This window comes from Zophobas morio, unplaced genomic scaffold (assembly GCF_036711695.1).
Source record: "Zophobas morio isolate AGI-343-1 ecotype UQ-CSIRO unplaced genomic scaffold, CSIRO_AGI_Zmor_V1 ptg000030l, whole genome shotgun sequence".
NCBI lineage: Eukaryota > Metazoa > Arthropoda > Insecta > Coleoptera > Tenebrionidae > Zophobas > Zophobas morio.
The window spans coordinates 1383436-1406893 of NW_026972135.1; the positions used below are offsets into that span (position 1 = coordinate 1383436).

The 23458-nt window shown below is 34.5% G+C and overlaps 1 protein-coding gene across 1 annotated transcript in view; it reads left to right on the top strand.

Annotated features, from left to right (window-relative positions):
• LOC135137860 (ras-like protein family member 10B) overlaps positions 1-23458 on the top strand; it is a 292378-nt gene that overhangs the window by 140965 nt on the left and 127955 nt on the right. The window lies entirely within an intron of this gene.

A 23458-nucleotide genomic window follows, 5' to 3' on the forward strand; every position in this document is an offset into this window, starting at 1 on the left:
TCTGCCCACCCCTTGCCTTAGTTCCCTTATCTTCCGTACTTCTTTCATCCAGTCCAGTTCTCTTCCATCCTCGTTTAGCACTTCTTCCCTAATTTTCTCCAACATATCCTACACCTTATGTCAGTTTCATCCATCCAAAAATTATTCTCTTTCTCTTCATTTCCACACCTAAATCTCGCCATAATTTTTTCTCCTTTATCCTCTCTCGCTCTCTGTACTTTGCTACTTCATCCTTTACTATTTTTCTATATTCTGCATTATATCTGGACTACGATATTCTCGATTTGCGTTCTTGCTTATCTATATCCTTATCTCTTACACTTAGTTCTTCTTTCATACTCCTTCTCATTTCTCTCATTCTCTTTATTTCTTCACATGCATATCCCTTTCCTTCATAATACTTGTCTCTTTCGTTCCAAACATGTTTTCCCTCTTTCTTTCTTATTTCTTTCCAACATTCTTGCAATATTTTACAATCACCTCTCTCACTAAACTTCTCTTCAAATCCAACCGCCTTTTTACCCGCTTCCACTCTCATTTTCTCCCTTTTTGTTTCTTCTCTCACAATATACCCCGGCGTATACTTTTCCAATCCCTATGTCCATTTCAAGTATTTTTCTTGCACTCTCTCTATTTCTTCATATTCCCTCCATCCCCAAATCTCAGATCCGTACATAAATGCACTTTTGGTCAAACTATCAAACATAATCATTCTTCTTCTTATAATCATGTCCAAATTTTCTCTCTCCTATTCCCCATACTATTCCTATCACTTTGTTTGCTTTTCGGACCATTTCTTGAATGGGCGCCCTATCTGAGTTATTGCGCTTTAATATATATCCTAAGTACTGGAATTCTTTCACCTGTTCAGTCTTCTTCCCTCTCCATGCTCACTCTTCCATCTCCTTTCTTACTTTCTTCCCAAACACCACCATTTTTGTTTTTTCCACATTCACTTCCAATTCCTTCTTTTGTATGTACTTCTCGAAACTTTTAATCGTTGTTTTCATTTATTCTCTTTTCTTTGCCACAATCCCCAAATCATTTGCGTACGCCAATGACCACAGTTTCTCTTTGCCCACTACCAACCCTCCTGTCTGTGCTTTTCTGAACATTTCATCTATATTTGTTTGTTTGTTTGTTTATTTATTTACGGAATTCTCCACGTTTAGAATAAGAATTACATTAAATTGCAGAAACTGATACAAACATTCTAATCCTAACTAAAACATTAACGTTATATAAATACCCACTTTTAAATTGTAACTATAGAATATTAACTATCCACTATTTAAGATTAATAAAAAATTTGAAGATTTGAAACAAAATATTGTTTCAAATCTGCAATAGCAGATCATTGATAAAAAGCAAAAAAAGAATCGGTCCACAATGTGACCTTTGCGGTACCCCCGAAGTAACGTTGAAAGATTGAAATTTAAAATTACTAATTCTAACTTGCTGACATCTACCAGATAAGAAAGAATGCAACCATTTAATAGTATCATGTCGAAAACCCAGATGACTCAGTTTTGAAATTAAGATGCTATGATTAACCCTATCGAATGCCTTAGCGAAATCAGTATAGATAGAATCAACTTGCACTTTACCCTGAAAAGACTCATTAAGAAACGTATAATATGTCAGTAGATTTGATAGAGAAGATTTTCCCTTCATAAAGCCATGTTGATTATCACATAGTATGGAATAAGACATCCACTGCAGTTGTGTAGAAACTATCTCGTCTAAAATCTTTGGGATAATCGATTGATTACAAACACCCCTATAATTTTCAACTTTTGTTCGACTGCCAGATCTGAAAATTGGTATCACATAACTATTCTTCCACCAGTCCGGAAACTTACACTCATTAAGAGATGCTTCAAATAATAAAAATAATGGGACCGTTAAAGTACAAATACACTTTTTCAACAGTATGCTAGGCACTCCATCTGGTCCAGAAGAGCATGATGTTTTAAGTTTGTTAATCGCTTGAACAACATTTGAAAGTGTAATTTTTAAGCCTCCGTCAAACACTTCTAGAAAATTATGACCGACATAATCCGACACAACTTTAGAATCAGACACATATACAGACGAAAAATATTCCGCAAACAAGCCCGAGATGTCATTTCCATTGTTCGCAGTTTTATCTTCAAATGTCATAAAGTTAGGTATTGCACTATCCTTACTTTTATCTCGAACAAATTTCCAAATTTTGTACGTACTGGCTTGAATTGAAGGTAATCTACCAGTTTCCCCGATTGCTTATACTTTGCATGAGCAAGTTTTTTTGAAAACACAAATTTTTTAGATCTCTATTAAACCATTTAGGGTATGAATAATTGCTAGACTTGATAGTTATTTTGGGAATAAAGTTATTCATTCCGACAAAAAGAATATCGTAAAACAAAGAAACTTTCTCATCAATGCTCATACCGTTAAAATATGTTTCCCAATTAACGTCCGCCATAAAGTTATTTAAGGAAGGATAATCCCCATTATTAAAATCAAATACAAAATATTCCAAAGGTAAAGTCGCATCTGTCAAAGTTGACAGTGACCAAGTATATGCAGGGTGGTAACTGCTTGTGTAGGATAAAAGGTCAATCGCAGTATGGATTCCTAGAGCAGTGATATTGGAAAAAATAAGATCCAAAAATACGCCTTTCTGATTGGGTATGCCATTAATCTGTTTTAAATTCAGAAATGAGTAGGAAGCATTAATAATGTCAAAACTTCTACTATAGCCCATACATGACATGACCATCTCACCATCCTTCTTGACGCTGGGTATATTAAAATCACCTGCAATGACATAATTGAAATCAGGGAATCGAACGAAAATATTTTCAAGATCATCACAATGACTCTTATATACATACTCTTCGGAGTTAGGAGGAATATATACTCCAGCCACAATCACTTTTAAATTATTTATCTGTAACCTCAAATAAAGACTCTATACTAACTGACCCAAGACTATAACTGAAGCACCCAGATCCTTTCTGACCGCAATTAATACGCCCCCACCTCGAGATTTACCACTAGTTTTAGAAATTCGATCGGCTCAAAAAACATTAAAATTCTGAAATCTGAACATTCAACCACGATTCAATTATTATAATAACATCATAGACACTAACATTAACATTATCAGAAAAATCTTGTATTTTAGAATTAAGACCGCCGACATTATGCAAATAAAAATTGATTAGTTTTTTGGTCTTCTGTTTGTAGTTTTGTGCATGATTTGGGCCAAGTTGTCCCTATATGTTAAGACGATTTCATTTTCTCCTCGTGATTTACGATCATTAAATTCTTGAATAACCGCAGCGTTTGTTTCTCTATGTAGCTTGGTCAGGTCCGCACGAAAATGGAATTTTCTGTTTGTATTGCTCTTGTTTGATCTTAGTATACTCATTGCTTCATCTTTATTATCATAGACAATTTTCAGGGGCCGTACAACGTTAGGTTTAGAAGATCCAAGTCTGAATACTTTTTTGGGTTGGGAAGAAGACCCCAGAGGATTCAATATGGCCATTACCTGATTCAAATCGTCACCTACTCTATCTTCCACTGACCGTGCCATAGACTCCGGAATATTAAATAACAGTACGCTTTTACTACGTTCCGTCCGTTCGTTAATTTCCGACACAACCTCATTAATTTTGCATGAAATGTCATTTTTAGGGAGTGAACCACGGAGTTGGTTAACCTCATCTTGGAGCTTGTTCACATTATTTTCAATAACCGAAATTCTACCATTAACTCGTTTGAATTCTTCGTTGATAACTTGAGATAACTCATCTTTTAATTCCGATTTCAGCTTATTAAACTGCTTTTCGATAATCTGTTCAATAGCAGTGGGTGTTCTGGGATCCGTCGCATTTAAACCGGCACACTTAATGTGCCAATACTTTTTGCATTCAGTACATTTAATTGATGGTGTAGTAGGCGTCACTGCAGCATCACAAAATCCACAACTAGGCGACATTTTCTTAAATCAACCAGATAATTTTAAATACGAGAACGGGAAAATATAAATACAAATAAATTAACCAAATATGGAAAAAAGGATACAAACAGAGACACACTTCTTCGCACCAGTAGGGTCGATTACGGTGACTAACAATAAACAACAAGTCAGACTACGGAAAGGCAGAAAAATTAGTTCAACAACAGGTATTCGGACAAAAACGCAATTATAAGTTCATAAAGTAGGATATTAAGAACGAGACTAAAAACTCACAGATAAGGTTATTCTTACACAGAATTTGACATCGGAATTCTCTAATTCTCAGCAATATCTGACTTCAGACTCACCAAATTCACAATCCTAACTCCGTTTTCCATCTACACTAACACGGCCAATTTTCAAAAAATTCCAGTGAGTATGTCTCCGACAATTCAAGTAAACACCGGGAACCGGACAAACACGTGCCAGTTTCACGAATATCGAAGTTGTTCAATATATATCTCCTAGAAAAGCTGCAAACAATGCAGGGCTGAGTGAGCATCCCTGTCTCACTCCTCTATTTGTATAAAAACTCTCGCCCTCTATTCTATTCACTCTCACCTTACTTGCTGTTCCTTCATATATTTCTTCCATTTCGTTACCAGGTACGCATCTACTCCCTTTCTCCTCAAATACTCCCACATTTTCTCTCTATCCACGCTATCAAACGTTGCTTTGAAATCTATGAACATTGCGTACATTCGTCCACCTTCTTTCCTTATTTCTCTCCCACTGAATGCCGCAGGATGTACACATTGTCCATTGTACCTCTTCCTTTCCTAAACCCTGCTTGACCGTCTGATAACATACCCCTTGCTTCCATCTCCTTTCGTAACCTCTCGTCTAGTATCATTGCGTATATAATGGGATTATTATACCTTCTCCTGACTGTCGAGGAAACCCTTTTCTCTTCCAAACTCCATATACCACTTCCCATATCCTTTCTTTCACTCCTTCTGCCGCGAACATCCACGCTTCGTTCTGGATTCCACCCCTCCTGGTGCCTTTCCTCTTTCCAGTCTTTCAATCTGTCTTCCTATTTCATCTTCTGTTATTTCCGAACCTCTCCACATTTCTTCCGTCGTTGTGATTCCTTTATTTATTTTGAAACCTTTTTCCTCACAACCTCCCAATAATTCCTTAAAGTGTCTTTTCCATTCCTGTATTTTGATTTTCCTACTGACTTCAGTCTTCCTTCTCCGTCCCTTGTTCAATTAAGTATCTCCATGCTTCTTCTTCTGTTTTCAGGGACTTTATTGTCTTCTCTTCTTCTTCTCGTTTTTCTCTTTTTCTTTCTTCACATTTTCTCCTATAATTCTCTCTTGCTTTTAAGTATTCTTCTTTCCTCCCTCTGTTATTCTTCCATTTTCTTAATTTTTCCCTTGCTTTTCTCTTCAACTCACTGCATTCTCCGTTCCATCCACTATTCCTCCATTACCATATGTATTATTCAATTAAGTTGATCAGTTCTGCTATCATAGCTTCTATATCTTCTTTTACTTCGAATTAAATCTGAATCTATACGTCGCGTTGGCTTAGCTTGAGAATTTTCTGTTCAACGTATTTGTCGAGAAAATGGTGTTTTCATTTTTGTTCCAAACCCGCGATGTTATTAACAGAAAGATAAAATAAATTGTTATAGAAAAAAATAAAATTAAAAAAGGTGTCTGGAATGTTTTCGTTTCTCTGAATTTCTTTACCCGATTCTCTGACATGGATTTTTACGATACACACAATAATTGTCAACCAAATGTACTTCCTGTTTTTTTTTTCATGGAACACGATGTGATCAGATACATATCATTCGTTAATACAACGCTATATGGTATTTCTCTGAATAAATAAATAATAAAAATAATATTAAAAATTTTACATTGTCTCATTCCCTGCCATGGATTTTTATTGTTTTTTTAATTATTATGTTAGTCAAAACCCCTTATCTTGATTGGCCTGGCATGCGAGAACATAGCACTATCATTTAAAGAAAGCCAGTCGCAAAATGAGTTTCAGACTGCTATCATTCATGTTTAAAATTGGGCACATTTGTGGAATAACGCCATCGTCACTTAACGTTCCAAAAATTTCAAAACTGAAAAAATTCTACTACTTACTAATTTTCTTACTCATAACGTACGGTTTGATCGCCAGGGAAGCCGTTCACCTTCGTTCAATCACCAAACAAATTGGACTTCTCTATATCGTCAATAACATTAGCTTCGTTGGTCAAATCTTAACCTTTATCTTGCGAAGCTTTGTCGAGAGAAAATCTTGGATAAGTTTTCTGGAAAATTTGGAAATAACTGCCAAACTAACACGTGTGCGGACTAGAACAACGGCAAAAAACTTCTTCTGTTGTGGTTTTTTATTCGTTAGCATTGTGCACCTGCTGGTACTCACATTGGTGTTATTTGTTTATGTTCAAGTTAATTCCGACGCGTGGAGAGAATTCTACCCTGAATATCTTGGTAGCCTTATTAGTACTCAGAACGAGCTCTTGTCTTGTGTGCTCGTCAACATGATCCGCATTAGGTACAAGAATTTGAGAAAAATGGTTCAAGTGCACTTCGAACGAAGACACAAAATTCATTTGGAGGCCTTGAAGAGGATTCAGTACACAGTACGTTCACTAAAAGTTACCGTGGATGGTTACAACGACCTGTTTGGATGGAGTAACTTATTTAATATCTGTTTCTCGCTGGCGTGCTTACTCAATCTCACAAAAAGTTTATTATTCGCAATGAACCAACCAGAGTTACTTGGAATGAGCTTGTTCATGCTTATTTTTATTACTTGGATGTTGGTAAATGTTCTTGTACCAAAATAAGCGGAAGTGTCATCAGTTGTTTTTTAGATCAAAAACGGCTTCGCGATTTTTATTATGAGCTCAGTGCTGAGGGAATACGAAAACTTGACCAAGTTTTGTCTGAATGCGAAGTTCTCGTTAGATGTGACAAACTTAGAAGAGTTGAAGCTGAAAGAATGTTCTAGATTTTTTGCACAAAATGCGCCAGAATTTACAGCGGCGGGGTTTTTTCCGATTAGCAGAAATATGCTTATGGGTATGGCACAGATTTATGCCAATTTTGAAGTCGCTATAATTCAGATGGAAAATTTGTAGGGTCCCAGTATTTTTTACAAGTTTCTGTGTTTACCATCAAATGATCTCCTAGCACGATACCAACTTGGCAAAAGAACAAAGATTCTACGTTCAAAGAAAAAACCACAAGCTTCGAAATTTTATTACACTCTCACAAAAATTACACACTATTTTGTACCTATATTTTTGACCATTTTATGACTTCTGTTTTTTGTTGTTGTGTATAGGTTTGATGAATTGTTTATACCTTGTTGTTTCGCACGATAAACACGTTTAATTAAAAATGGAAAATTTCAGATTTTTATCAATTTTCCACGCAACATGCTTCTAATTGTTCTGGCACATACGTTTGACCTAATCTTGGATCAGTAACATGAAAACAAGTACTCAGAACGTAATTTCCGTATTTATTACAATTTTATGATGTAAATTTGAACAGATGGACGTCACAAGAGTATGGCTAAGGACGATTTTAAAAAGGCACGTGCCGGTTAGGTTTCTTCTTCCTCCGTTCTGGCTTGGTAATCAAAATTTAAGTTGTCTTTGTTGATCCACTTAACTATCTGAATATTCATCAGTTTTACCATTTTTTAAATTGTAATAACTCCCGTCTTGACCTCGTACTCTTAAATGTAATAAATGTTAAAGTTCAGAAAGATAGCTGTATTACCCAATGTTGACGCATATTGTCCACCACTTAACAAAAAATTTCCTCTGTCTTTCGCTCATACACCTCTCTGTAATAACTCAGCTTACAAACTTAACTTCAAAAAAGCTCGCTAATGATGAAATTAACTACTGCTTTTCTACTACAAATTGGAATAGTTTGCTTTCAACTAATGGCATTAAGACAAATTTCGATATTTTTTACAACGTCCTAAAAACGCCCATTGAAATCTTTATTCCTAAATCTGTTGTTGCCAACAATAAATTTCCAAATTGGTTCTCCAAAGGCACTAAACTACTTACAAAGAAAAAAATCGATTACATAAAAAATTCAAACTTAGTCATGATTAGAGTACGGATTTATAAGCACAAAAAAATTAAGAATAAGCGCTTAAATAAGCACAACATTTTCAATAAAAAAGTTTTATTTAAAGCAAAAAGCATTAAAAACATAATCATATTACAAATCAAAGAACACTTTTTAGAACTTTGGATAAAATATTATTGTAATAATCCTAGACTTTATATTTTACACACGTATTTCAGTTCTCTTTAAAACAATTTATGATTGTAATATGTTCCAAGTTGTCCACTGTAAAATTTTTTCGCCGATCATTTAAAATGTGTTTGCAACTAATGTTGAATTTGACTCCAAATTTTCCACCTTCTGGCCTTGTAAAACACGAGCAACATCGGAAAGAACACCGAAACCTGCATTTATATTTAACACTTCGTCAAATTTTTGAGATACTCTAGTACCAATGTCACCCCTTACTGCGTTTGCTTGTTGTTTAAATTCTTTCACTAAGTTTATGGCATCTACCAACAACATGTTGGGTTTTTCTAACTTTTCTATTACCTCACACACAAATTGATAATTGCTTCTTAGAAAAGCTAGATCTTGTTGCAAATCTTTGTTTTCCAAAATATTTATGCAATCTTTAATCGATTGAGAAGAATCTTCGCTAAACTCCGTAACTACTTTCTCAAATTCTTTGATATATTTGTCATAATAAAATGTAGCCTGTAACCATGTTCCCCACCTCGTTATAATCGGCTTTGGGGGCAATGGTATGTTTGGAAATTTTTCCTTAAAATGTTGCACTCCTAGTGGGGCTTTAACAAAAATCTTTTTACCATTTGCCACTAATTTATTAACAGTAGGAAACTGCAAACGTATTCCTTCAGCCACTCTGTTTAAATCGTGGGGAATGTAGAATGAATTAAATTGGGGTACAATATTTTTAGATTATTCCCTGCTTTCAACATATAACGAGCTGCATCCGAGATCATCAATAAAATTTTATTGACAAAAATAGTGACGTAAGACTGTCATTTACAAATCTGGTAATCGTATTGTCATTTGTTTTATCTAACATTTTCAAACTTACTACATACCTCGACTAGGGAAATTTTCATTTAAGATTCCAACAATTAAACTTGCCACGTATCTTCCACAACTATCGGTTGTTTCATCGACAGCGAACCATAAATAATTATCTCCAATGCGATGTTTAATTTCGTTGTAAACTTGCTGAAACACTGGGCCTACATAATTTTTTCGGAGAGTACTTTCAACCGGAATATGTCGATTGCAGTGTTTTTCAAGGAATTCTTGAAGAGGTCCTTTCTTCAATTTTTTTAAGGGTATATTGGACTGGATCATCATTTTACATAAATCGAAATTAAACTGAAACTGCTCATCTTTTGTGGAAGTAGATGCAACAGATTCATGTATGGTCTGCTGTTTAATTTTAGAAAATTCAAACATTTTCTTCCTTTCTACATGAAGAATCGTTCTGACATGTTGCGTCATGTTATATTTTTTATCACTTTGAATCTAAAACAACATACATATACAGGATTAACAAAGGAAAATAGATAAAAAAAAATTAATGGGCTTACGGTTTTCACACAAGCTCTGCAGAATATTTTGTTGTTTTCTAATTTTAATTCTGGAAAATCCCTTATCCACTCATCCGGCGTCGATTTTACTTTCGGCATTCTTTTAAAATATTAGTAATATTACCAAAAAGAACTCAACATATAACAAGGGAGAACCACGTATAATACTGTACTACGACAGATGCGATAGACTGATGGTTGTGAAATAAACGGTCCATTTACTTAAAACTTTCCATTAGAAAAATTTTAAGGTAGGTAGTTGGGTACAATAATCCTTTTTTCTAGAAAATGTTTAACGGTCTTGCCGCAAAATACCGAAAAAGAACATCTGGTTAAAAGCTTTAATTCATTATCAACGGAAGTAAGTTTTTAAAGTCATAAAATCTATGGAGTATTTTTCCAATCTTACAATAAAATTTTATTACACAAACGACCGGAACCTATTCACAGAAAGGGTCTTGAGTAAGTGTACTTCAATGGTCAAGTCCAGGTAAAATGCATACGATACGATACGGCTATTTAACAAGTATTTGTCATCCCGACAAGGCCGGCATTTGAACAAAATATGCATTAAAACCTAGGGACGTTAAAGTTTAACATCTTTAACAATTCAGAGTTGTCTATGTTGTTATGAATGATGTTATAAAGACACATTACAGAACTTATTTGTCGTCTTACATAAAGTGGATCTATATCAAATTCTGTCACAAGATTATAACATGGATACACGCTCCGGGTACTCTCTATGTTTAACAAAATATAAGTATTTTAAAAATTTGCGCTGAATTGACTCAATGTTGCGAATGTGTATTTGATAGTGCGGGTTCCATATTATGCTGCAGTATTCTAGATGACTTCTCACAAATGCAAAAAATAATATTTTGAAAGTATCAATATGTGTAAAACTTCTAGAGTTCCTTATTATAAAACCAAGCATCTTGTAGCTTTTACCTACAACATACTGATAATGTGGTATAAATGACAATACTGGATCAAATATGACACCTAAATCTTTTTTAACGTCACACCTATTAATTATATCGGTATCAAAAGTATAATCGAATATTATATTCACAGGCTTCCGTGAGAATGTCATGACATCGCACTTCTTCTTATTAATTTGAAGTTTATTACCATTACACCATCCACATAGAGCATTAATGTCAGATTGTAGGACTAGGCAATCCTCATGATTCGATTATTCTAACAATTTTTAAGTCATCCGCATATAAATAAACTTTTGAATTAAAACACTTGACAATGTCATTAATGAATACTAGAAACATAAGAGGCCCTAAATTTGACCCTTGAGTGACCCCACTAAGTGTGTCATATAAATATGATTGAACACCACGATACTCTACATAATTCTTACGGTCATCTAATAGTGAAATGAATAATTCTACAAGATTATCAAAGATACCAAAAGTGTGCAGCTTATTTACAACAAGTTCATGACTCACTTGATCAAACGCCTTACTGAAATCAGTATATACGACATCAACTTGTTTTCTATCATTCAGGGCATTTGACACAAGCTGAGTGAAATTACAAAGATTTGTGCTTGTGGACCGGCCTCTAACGAAACCATGTTGTTCAGGAACAAGAGAGTTAGCTATATGGCTGTATAATTTGTGTGCTATTATACTTTCGAAAATTTTTGCGAAGTTATGAATTATAGCTATGGGACGATGGTTTGTAACATCTGATCTATTCTCAGACTTAAAAACTGGGCACACTTTAGAAACTTTCCATATATCAGGAAATGTGCAGTTTCTAATAATTCGATTAAATATTACACAAAGAGCGACTTCAAAACAGCTAAGACAGTCTTTTATAAAGAATGAGGGTAGTTGATCACAGCCCATTGTAGTTTGGCTTAAGTTTACGACTAGCTGTACGTACATCAATAACAGTAATTTCAAACGTATGCAAAACATTAATATCAGAATTGACAGGGATATCACAGACATTAAATTTATCACAGGTAAGATTAGTATCAATAACGCTATCCAAATTTGGATCTATGTTATCATTAGATGAATGAAAAATATCATAGGAATTATCACTTGTTTGAGGACTAGAGTTGAAAGGTTTAACAAAGACACTCTTAAAATGATCAGCGAAACCATCAACAATTTTTTGAGCTGTAGTATAGGAGAAGTCATTTTGGAACATTTTCCCTGGTATTCTGCTGGTTTTTCTTTTGTTAGTTATATAACTCCAGAAGTTATTTGGATTCAATTTGATATCAGATTCAGCCGAACAGGTAAACTGTTTGTGTTCACGTTGTATGCTTCTCTTTACTGACTTTTGTAAATTTTCTGCTTTGTCGCGATACATTTCAAAATTGGTCTCCTTATACAATTTCCAGTAATATTTTCTACTCTTGATATTTTTTATTATCTCATTAGTAAACCATATAGGATATTTAGAATTTTTCACAGTAGATCCTGGGACATGCATTTCAATAACTGAAAATATCTTATTGTACAATATATTACAAGCATAGTTTACATCTTCAGTGCTATTAATCTCATCTCAAGTTAGCGATTGCATTGCTGTGTACATACCTGAGAAGTTTGCTTTACGATAATTGTATCTGGATAGCAGTTTATCATTTACAAATTTGTAGTCGTTATTAATCAAACAGTCTACTTCTATTGACAAACAAGGGTGATAACTATCCTCTTTTACTAAAGGTTGATCATAGTGACTGACGGTAACATTGACACCATTAGATGTGATAAATAAGTCAAGAGTACGGCCTTTACTGTTCAAAACATTATTGTGTTGGTACATATCATTAAAGTTTGAAAAATTGTGAAGGATAGTGACCTCTTCTGATTTGGTATTAAACCCTCCAGATGTTGTTATGTGTGGAATGTTGAAGTCTCCTCCAATAAGTTGATACTTCTCAGGTTTTATTGAAGGAGGAATATACAAATTAATAACATTAATTGTGTCATAGTGGTATTGAACCTTACAGGCCACAATATCAATTTCTGAAACAGGATTACTCAATGTTATTTCTTCCACATTGAGCTTGCTATCAAAAGCAATTAGTACTCCACCACCCCTGGTAAATTCTCGATATTTTCTGAAGACATTATAATTATTACTAGACAATTCATTAAACAAAATATGCTTGTTAAGCCAAGTCTCTGTTAATAGAATTATTTCAAAATCACAAGCTAAGATACTCGTATAAAAGGAATCAAATTTCGTATTAAGACCTCTTACATTTTGATACAGAACACTTAAATTGATGGCAGTCTTGTTTATTCTTGGGATGTTTATATGTTTTTTCTGTTGAAACTAACAATTTTGGGAACAGCAGCTCGATTAATAAATTTTATGTCAGTTTCGCCATTCTTCTTTCTTTGGGCAAATTCTTTGCGAATCTTGTACGCTTGATTACGTTGTAAGGGAGTTAGATCTCTGTTAATAAATATGTTGTTCTCAAGTTTGTAACCACTTACAATAGCATTTGCAATATCCTGTGATGGAAAAATAACTTTGAGAGGACGGTGCTTACCATCAGAGCGTTTCCCTAATCGATAACACTTTATATTATTATTAGCGTTAAGTGCAACCTGAGTTTTTGAAAGAAATTTTAGTAGTTCTTGGCGTTCCTTTTCCCGATTTACATCTATTGAGTCACTTTAGGAGTTTGTTTGAATTTCGGGTAAATTATAGACAATTACGTTTGGAGTTCTTCTCTGACGATCTTCAATTTCATTAATTATCAGTTTGCTGTGAATTCCTGACGGCTTCTTGTAGAGTTGGAGTCTCCTTTTTTAATGTATTCACTTCGACCTTCAACGTTGCAATTTCTGACTGTAAACTCGAAATTATGTCCACAATTTTACATCTGGGGCAGAAATAGTGCAACTGTCGATTTTTTTCTCTTAGACAAATAATTTCATGACGACGTAGGCCTGAACAAACTGAATGTAGAGGTGACTTACAGATATCACAAGTAATTTTTTCGTCATTCCTGGCAACACTGTTGCATATTATACATTCACACGTCATGATTAGTTTAGTATCACTAAACACTAGGTAACAATTATTATACACAAGTAAACAAATTGATACACTTATTTGCAGAGCGAAAGTGTACGAGCGAATTACCTGAAGTTCATCTCTTACACCGAAAACAATATTAATACCAACCCTAAATATTTTTGGACCTATGTCAATTCATTAAGAAAAAACTTTGGAATGCCCAACTGGATGGTACACAATCAGGAAAATTCGAACAACCCTCAAACTATTTGTAATATGTTTGCTGATTTTTTTTGGAGTACATATACAAAACATAAAAACCAAAATATAGAGGTCTCTAATTTAGATATATTCCACAGTAATAATAGGTACTTTTGGCTCAATTAAAATTTCAAACGACATTGTATTTCACAAATTATATAATTTGAAAAATAACTTAAATTCCGGGCCAGATGGTATTCCTGCTTTCTTTATAAAATATTGCAGTCCAACCCTCACTTGGCCAATTACCCTTCTTTTTCAACTTTCTCTCTATTCTGGCACATGTGTTGAACAGTGGAAATCCTCATTTATTATCCCTTTGCATAAATCTGCCTCCAAAAATGAAGTTAAAAATTACAGACCTATCACTTTCTTGTGCTCTTTATCTAAAGTTCTTGATTCTATTGTTTCTGACCAATTAATTTCAACATTTAAAAATAATATTTCCATACACCAACATGGCTTTTTACGTAATCGTAGTACAGTAGCTGACCTATTTGAGTATACTAATTATATATCAACAACTCAATGGAACAAGGATATCAAGTCGATGCCATTTATACTGACTTCTCCAAGTCTTTAGACCGTGTTGATATACTACTTCTTTTAAACAAGTTAAAATACTATGGCGTGATTGGAAGTATTTTATCTTGGATCAGATCTTATTTAACGCACAGAACGCAGGTAGTCAGTATAAATGGCCATCAATCAAAAGTTATCAATGTAACTTCAGGAGTACCGCAAGGCAGTCATCTCGGTCCAGTGCTTTTCCTTTTGTTTGTTAACGATGTCACAAAGTGCTTTTCTCACTGCAAATATCTTCTTTTCGCTGACGATTTAAAATCATATATGAAAGTTACTGATGTTAACGATACTCTAAAAATTCAGCACGATATAGATGCTTTTTGGAAATAGTGTTGTGAAAATTCCATGAACCCTAATATAGATAAGTGTAAAACCATTTCATTTACAAAAAGCAGTGTACCAATTGATATTTCACATCATATCAATAATAACATACTGTCTAAAACCGACACAGTTTTAGACCTTGGTGTTACACTAGATTCTAAATTAAATTTCAGCGTTCACATTGACAATGTTTTAAGTAAGAGTTTTCGCTTGTGTGGTTTTATTAAGAGGCACTGCAAAAATTTTAACAATATAAGAGTAATTATTAAATTATTTTCTTCGTTGGTGAGGTCAGTTCTCGAGTATTATAGCATAATTTGGAATCCTTTCTATAAAATACATATTGATAGGATCGAAAAAGTTCAGAAGAAAATAGTAAATTTTATTTTATTTAAATTGAACATTAACAAAAATAATTATACGTACTGCGAGAGACTGAAGTTAATTGGTCTTCAGTCACTCGAAACACGTCGTCAGTGTGAAGCTATAACTTTTGGATACAAAGCTTTACATAACAAAATTGACTGCCCCAAAATTGTAAACCTTGAGAGTTCGTTCCTACAATACTCGAATACATGAAACTGTAGCCATCTGTGTTCATCGTACACACTACGGTTATAATTCTCCATTTGTCCGTATCGCCAGGTATATCAACGCTTTATCCGAAGATTTAGACCTGTTGCACTGTAGTTCCAAAACCCTTAAACGATATTTGCTTTTAAGATAAATAATACAACTTTATAACACTACTTTTTATATGACAACGCACGCGATGCTAAGAGATAGTATCTTCCGTTAATACAACAAAGCTGGATTTTTATACTAGTCAAAACCCCCTATCTTGATTCACACGCGGAAATACAGAAAAATAACCCAAAAAAGCAGTCACAAAATGAGTTTCTCACTGCTTTCACCTTTTTTCAAAATCGGTCACATTTTTGGAATAACCCCGTGGTCCCTCCACGTTCGAAAAATTTCACATCTTCAAAAATTCTACTGCTTATTAATATTCGTACTTTTAATGTACGGTTTCATCGCCAGGGAAGTCGTTCAACTTCGTAAAAAGTCCAGGCACTTAATACTTCTCTACATCATCAACAACATTGCCTTCGTTGGCCAAAACTCGGCCTTTCTCTTACGAAGCTTGATGAAGACCAAATCTTGGATAAGTTTTCTCCAGAATTTGGAATTAACTGCGAAATCAACACATGTGCGGACTGGAAGAACGTCAAAAAATTACTTATTTTGTGGTTTTTTGATTGTGAGTATTTTACACCTGCTTACATTAACGTTACTGGGGCATGCATACTATCAATTTTTTGATGACATATGGAGAGAATTCTACGCAGAGTACCTTCACACCCTTATTAATTTTCATAACCAGTTTTTGTCTTGTGTACTCGTCAACATGATCCGTACGAGGTACAAAAATTTGAGAAAAATGGTTCAAGTGCACTTCGAACGAAGACGTAAAATCCAGTTGGACGCGCTCAAGAGGATTCAATACATAGTGCGTTCACTAAAAGTAACCGTAGATGGTTATAACGACCTTTTTGGATGGACTAATCTGTTTAATATGTGTTTATCTCTGGCGAGAATACTCAATATCACACAATTGTTACTATTTCAACTAAACCGACCGCAGTTTCTTGCTGTGAAGGTCTTCAACCTAATTTTTATTACTTGGATTTTGGTAAATGTTAACGTCTAAAAAATATGCGTATCCTATTTGGTGTTTTTTAGGCTGGCACCGTCATCATGATTGTCATCATGAACTCAACGTTGAGCGAGTACCACGAGATGACCAAGTTTTGCGAAAATGCCAAGTACTTGCTGAAAATTACAAATTTAGAAGGGCTCAAGTTGAGAGAATGTTCGAAATTTTTTGTGCAAAATGCACCAGAATTCAGAGTTGCGAATTTTTTTTCGATTAAACGAAACTTTATTCTAAGTGTGGCATTGATTTTTGTCAATTTTGAAATAGCTCTAATTCAGATGGCAAATGAGTAAACGGAACTTTGTGCTGTATTTTGTAATCGGATTGTGTCAAAGTTATCTTGATGCAGCTTCATTTTTACGGTAAATTTTCCAACTTAATTTGGGACTACTTTTTTTATGATAATTCTTTATAAATTCCACTTTTTACTTCCCGAGCGTAAGCAAAGGAAGTATTGTAATCGAGTCCGTCGGCCGACTCTCTACTTTTACGTTTTCTCGATCTTTCATGACCCCTAGAAGACGAAGAAATAGGTCTCCCATTTCCGTCTGTCTGTCCATCTGTCCGTCTGTCCGTCTGTCCGTCTGTCCGTCTGTCCGTCTGTCCGTCTGTCCGTCTGTCCGTCTGTCCGTCTGTCCGTCTGTCCGTCCGTCTGTCCGTCCGTCTGTCCGTCTGTCCGTCTGCCGTCCCGGATTTTTATTAGACAGATAATCTCCGAAAGTACTCGACCGATTGTTGTGAAATTTTGTACTTATATTAAGAATATCATGTAGATGGTAAAACTCTAACCAAAATTTGTCTAATCATCCCCACCACTAATGCGATGACGTCACTTCAAAATTGTACATAGTAAATGGGTTTTCAATTGTATAAAATAACATAGTCCTATACATGTAGTTTACAACTCTGAATCGACTTTTCACCCGAAACGTCCAGATTTTTGGAAAAAAAATCAAAATTATAAAACAACATTTTGAAATTTAATTTTTAATCTGCTAACCAGAATGCTTTGAAATGTTGCAGATGTTTTAAGGCTATAAAGAGCATCATAAATCTTTAGTCAAAAAATATTTGCTTATCCCCTCCAAAAACTTGATGACGTCAACTGAAAAATTTGTGGAATAAATCATATCTAAAATGTACAAAATATGATGAGTCTGTACTTGTGATCTATCACTCCATTCATATTTTTTGGATTTGCATATACAGGGTGACTCAAAAAAATTAATGAATGCGTAAATATATTTTATTGATTTAATCAGGAACTACAAAACCGAATGCTCTGAAATCTTGCAGATGTTTTAAGGTCATAAAGAGCATAATAAATGTTTAGTCAAAATATATTTGCTTATCCCCTCCAAAAACTTGATGACGTCAGCTCGAAAGTTTGCCGAATAAATCATATCTAAAATGTACAAAATATGATGAGCCTGTACTTGTCATTTATCACTCCATTCACATTTTTTGGATTTGCATATACAGAGTAACTCAAAAAAATTAATGAATGCGTAAATATATTTTATTGATTTAATCAGGAACTACAAAACGGAATGCTCTGACATCTTGCAGATGTTTTAAGGTTATAAAGAGCATAATAAATGTTTAGCCAAAATATATTTGCTTATCCCCTCCAAAAACTTGATGACGTCAGCTCGAAAATTTGCCGAATAAATCATATCTAAAATGTACAAAATATGATCAGTCTGTACTTGTGATCTATCACTCCATTCATATTTTTTGGATTTGCATATACAGGGTGATTCAAGAAAATAAATGAAAGCGTAAATTTATTTTACTGATTTACTCAGGAACTACAAAACCGAATGCTTCGAAATCTTGAAGATATTTTAAAATTATCATAAGCATGGTAAATTTTTGATCAAAACGTATTTGGTCGTCCCCCCTAAAAAATTTATGACGTCACCACAAAATTTTGCTGAATAAATTCTATCTAAAATGTACAAAATATGGTGAGTCTCTTCTTGTGATTTATCATTCCATTCAAATTTTTTCGATTTGCATATACAGGGTGACTCAAAAAAATTAATGAATGCGTAAATTTATTTTATTGATTTAATCAGGAACTACAAAACCGAATGCTTTGAAATCTTGCAGATGTTTTAAGGTTATAAAGAGCATAATACATTTTTAGTCAAAATATATTTGGTTATCTTCTACAAAAAACTGATGACGTCAGCTCAAAAGTTTGCCGAATAAATCGTATCTAAAATGTACAAAATATGATGAGTCTGTACTTGTGATTTATCATTCCATTCATATTTTTGGATTTGCATATGCAGGGTGACTCAAAAAAATTAATGAAGGCGTGAATTTATTTTATCGATTTAATCAGGAATTACAAAACCGAATGCTTTGAAATCTTGGGAATATTTTAAAGTTATTATAAGCATGGTAAACTTTTGTTCAAAATGTATTTGTTCATCCCTCCTAAAAAAATTGATGACGTCACCCTTAAATTTTGCTGAATAAATCCTATCTAAAATGCAAAAAATATGATGAGTTTGTACTTGTGATTTATCATTCCATTCATATTTTTTAGATTTTCTTAAGAGGTGGTTCAAAAAAATTAATGAAGTCAATTTATTTTATTGATTAAATTAAAGGCAACACTTATTATTAGTATTACACCCCAACCAACCCAATTTGGTAGACACAAAATTTGTTAAAGGAAAAACTCGGTTGAAACATAAGGGTAGCACGCTTATTTACATCGACTTTAACATTACAGACCTGCATTTGTTTTATGCGCTCACTTGGTTCCGCGAATGTGAAATAGACATGTTTATAATCAACCAATTGTGAATTTCACCGTCAAGAATTAAAATAAAACCCAATGTTTTATATAATAAGCGGAACTCGAAGCAATAAAACCGATGGTCGTTTTGTTTGCAGTTTCTCTGTTTGACTCTCACGTATGCTGTTACGCCTGTCATCTTAAATTAAGAATGTTTATACATACACGATTTTCAGTTGCCTCTGATACGTATACGTGAGTAAATTGTTTCGTTATTTTATTGATTATTACAAATCAATATTCAAAACGACCCATTTCATTTTTCCGAAAATTTGAAAATATAATAATTTTATTCTTAGTATTACACTACATCTATCCCGACTGATATACGTGTCCTTGCAAAAATGTTGATGACGTCATCGCAATTTTTTTTTTAAATTCCCACTACAAAAATGTAATGAGAAAAAAAACACAATAGGCATGCAGTCGTCAAGTTTCCGACAGCGAGGGAAGTACTGTCTAAACTCTTTAGACCAATTTTTTTCAACTCACGCGATGTTACGAGATAGTATCAACTTCCGCTAATATAACGAAGCTAGATTTTTATTAGACTATTATGCTATCTTGATTCACACGCAGAGATACCGAAAAGTGACTGAAGTCACAACAGTATCAATATGAGTCTCAAACTGCTTCCAGTCCTTTTTAAAATCGGTAGCTTTTTTGGAATAACCCCATGGTCCCTCCACGTTCCAAAAATTTCGCGTCTTCAAAAATTACACTGCTTATTATTATTCGTAATTTTAATGTACGGTTTCATCGCCAGGGAAGCCGTTCAACTTCGTAATTACTCCAGTCATTTAATACTTCTCTATATCATCAATAACATTGCCTTCGTTGGCCAAAACTCGGCCTTTCTCTTACGAAGCTTGATGAAGACAAAATCTTGGATAAGTTTTCTCCAGAATTTGGAAATAACAGCGAAATCAACACATGTGCGGACTAGAAGAACGTCAAAAAATTACTTATTTTGTGGTTTTTTGATTGTGAGTATTTTACACCTGCTTACAGTAACATTACTGGGGCATGCGTATGCTCAATTTTTTTATAACATATGGAGCGAATTCTACGCAGAGTATCTTCACACCCTTATGAATTTTCATAACCAGTTCTTGTCTTGTCTACTCGTCAACATGATCCGTACTAGGTACAAAAATTTGAGAAAAATGGTTCAAGTGCACTTCGAACGAAGACGTAAAATCCAGTTGGACGCGCTCAAGAGGGTCCAATACACAGTGCGTTCACTAAAAGTAACCGTAGATGGTTATAACGACCTTTTTGGATGGACTAATCTGTTTAATATATGTTTGTCCCTGGCGAGAATACTCAATATCACACAATTGCTATTATTCCAACTAAACCGACCGCAGTTTCTTACTGTGAAGGTCCTCAACCTAATTTTTATTACTTGGATTTTGGTAAACGTTAGTGTCTCAAAAATATGAGTAAGTTCTACTTGGTGTTTTTTAGGCCGGCACCGTCATTATGATTGTCATCATGAACTCAACGTTGAGCGAGTACCACGAGATGACCAAGTTGTGCGAAAATGGCCAGTACTTGAAAATTACAGATTTAGAAGGACTCAAGTTGAGAGAATGTTCGAAATTTTTTCTGCAAAATGCACCAGAATTTCGAGTTGCGAATTTTTTTTCGATTAAAAGAAATTTTATTCTGAGTGTGGCATTGATTTTTGTCAATTTTGAAATAGCTCTAATTCAGATGGCAAATGAGTAGGCACAACTTTGCGTTGTATTTTTTGTCAAATTGTGGACAATTGAAAATAGGATATCTCAAAGCTATCGTATAAGGTTTGGTGGCGCAAAATTTTTCATTATCGCATTTACAGATCATTTTATTGAGTCACTGGTTTAAAATTTGCGTTTTATTTTTCACGAGTTGTGTATCATGAACGATTTTCAATGTTTTGATAGTCTAGATGCTAGACTACGTAGTTGTATAATAGCATATTAAATAAAGCAATTGTTAACCAAACGTTCTTCCTCTTTTTATTCCCGAGAGTAAGCTAAGGAAGTATTGTAACCGACTCCATCGGGCGACCCGCCATTTTTATGTTTTCTCGACGTTTCAATAACTCTACAATCTGCCGTCCGTCCGCGTCTGTGTCGATTTTGATTAGACCCGTTTAGGACTATACTCTAAAATTATTTTCAACTATACAGAGTGTTTAATAAACAGCTTGTCTCTAAAAAAAATTTAAACTTCAGTTCCCCCAAATAAAACACATTGATTTGCACCCCACCTGAAATTAGGGAAGCTGCATCAACTGCTACTTTAAATTTAAGTCAGAAAAATCCAAAAAAGACTACGAAACCGCTTACAATACGTTTATGAAGTGGAGAGCTATAAAAACATCAATTCCTTTTCGGAAAATAATATCTTGGCGTATTTTATTGATTTGTCAAAAAATACAAATCTTCTTCGCTATGGAAGACGCACTCAATGTTAAAAAATCATCCTATGGCTACCAACCGAAGAAAGCTGCAGTCTTCACAACGGAAGAAATGCTCTTAATGATAAATATCTGGCTACTAAGGTACCAAGTTTCTATTTTAAAAATTAATAATTACTTAGTTAATAACGTTTTTCATTTTGAAAGTTGCCCTGATTATGGGAGTTATGAGATTTTGTCATTCCATTAAACTGTATCTAATGAAAACAGATCATGTTCATGACCATCAATCAACGTTACTTGTTCACTTTCTGGAAACAAAAAATAAAAATAAAGTAACACACTAGTTTTCAATTACTGGTTCACTTTATATTACTGTTAAAAAGTACATTTCGTTGCGGCCATCAAAAGTTACTGCAAATACATTCTTTTTAAATTTCCAAAAAGGCAAATGCGCCGTACAAATAACTGAAAATAATAAATTTGTTGTTTAAATTTACCTAATCCTGAAAAATATTCTGGTCATTGCTTGCGAAGATCTTCCGCTACAATGTTTAACGATGGAGGAGCAAATATCATGGATTTAAAAATGCATGGGGAATGGAAATCCTAAGTTGAAAGGTCATTAACAAATAAAGTAAATGTCGCCATAAAAATTCTACATCAGGTGGTTCTGCAGGTAAAACACGATTGAAAGAATCAGTACCTAATTCTGAAGCCGGAATATCAAATTTAAAATTGAATAGTGATGTTAACATTGCATCTCCCCCTCGTCTCAATATTACTAACTATAACGTCACAACCAATTTTGGAAAATGAAAAATAAATTTTTAACTGCAGAATGTTTTTTTTATTCAGTCCTAGATAAAATAGTTTCTTTTGCGCGCATGTAATGGGCTATTATTACACTCGGATGAATTCGCTCGTGTTGGAAACTAGGACGAAGGACGAAAAGGACGAAGGACGAAAAGGACGAAGGACGCAAAGGACGAAAATGACCAAGGACGAAGGACGAAGAGGACGAAGGACGAAGGACGAAGGACAAAAAGGACAAAAGACGAAAAGGACGAAGGACGAAGTGCGAAGGATGAAGGACGAAGGACGAAAAGGACGAAGGACGAAAAGGATGAAGGACGAAAAGAACGAAGGACGAAAGGGACGAAAATGGCGGAGGACGAATAGGACGAAGGACGAAGGACGAAAAGGACGAAGAACGAAGGACGAAAAGGACGAAGGACGAAAAGGACGAAGAACGAAGGATGTAAAGGACGAAGGACGAAGGACGAAAAGAACGAAGGACGAAAAGAACGAAGGACGAAAAGAACGAAGGACGAAAAGGACGAAGGAAAAAGGATGAAGGACGAAGGACGAAAAGGACGAAGGATGAAAAGGACCAAGGACGAAGGACGCAAAAGAGGAACGACTCAAAGGACAAAGGACGAAGGACGAGAGAACGAGTGATGAAGGATGAAGGACAAAGGACGAAAATGACGAAGGACGAAGAGGACGAAGGACGAAGAGGACGAAAAGGACGAAGGACGAAAAGGAGCAAGGACGAAGGACGAAGGACGCAAAAGAGGAAGGACTCAAAGGACAAAGAACGAAGGACGAGAGAACGAGTGATGAAGGATGAAGGACAAAGGACGAAAAGG